The sequence below is a fragment of the Merops nubicus genome, unplaced genomic scaffold (assembly GCF_000691845.1).
Source record: "Merops nubicus isolate BGI_N331 unplaced genomic scaffold, ASM69184v1 scaffold24615, whole genome shotgun sequence".
Classification (NCBI taxonomy): domain Eukaryota; kingdom Metazoa; phylum Chordata; class Aves; order Coraciiformes; family Meropidae; genus Merops; species Merops nubicus.
Window position 1 is genome coordinate 3,354 of NW_008607952.1, and position 381 is coordinate 3,734.

The window sequence follows — 381 nt, forward strand, 5'->3', positions numbered from 1 at the left end:
GCCGGTGGGGCTGGCTGAGGAGGGCTGGCTGAGGAGGGCTGGCTGGATTCACAGGCGCTGGCAGGAACCCTTCGGGGAGCTGGAGGTATCGGGTCAGGGAGGGTGGAGTGTCATGGCTGTGCAGAGTGGCTTTGACACCTCTTGCATCAGCAGCACTGGACAGGAAGGCACAGTGCTGAGCCAGGGAGCACCCAACCTGCCCACGCACAGGTCTGCAGGCTTTTGCCTGCTCTCTCAGGCTGTCCAGTACTGGTGTGTAGAAACCAGAGAGGTGCCCTATCCCATACCCCCATCTCCCAGTCAGGCCCCTAAGGTGTTGGTGGGGACTGGGGAGGGGGTGGTAGAGCTGGAGCTGCACATGGCTACATCTCCTGCCAGCTC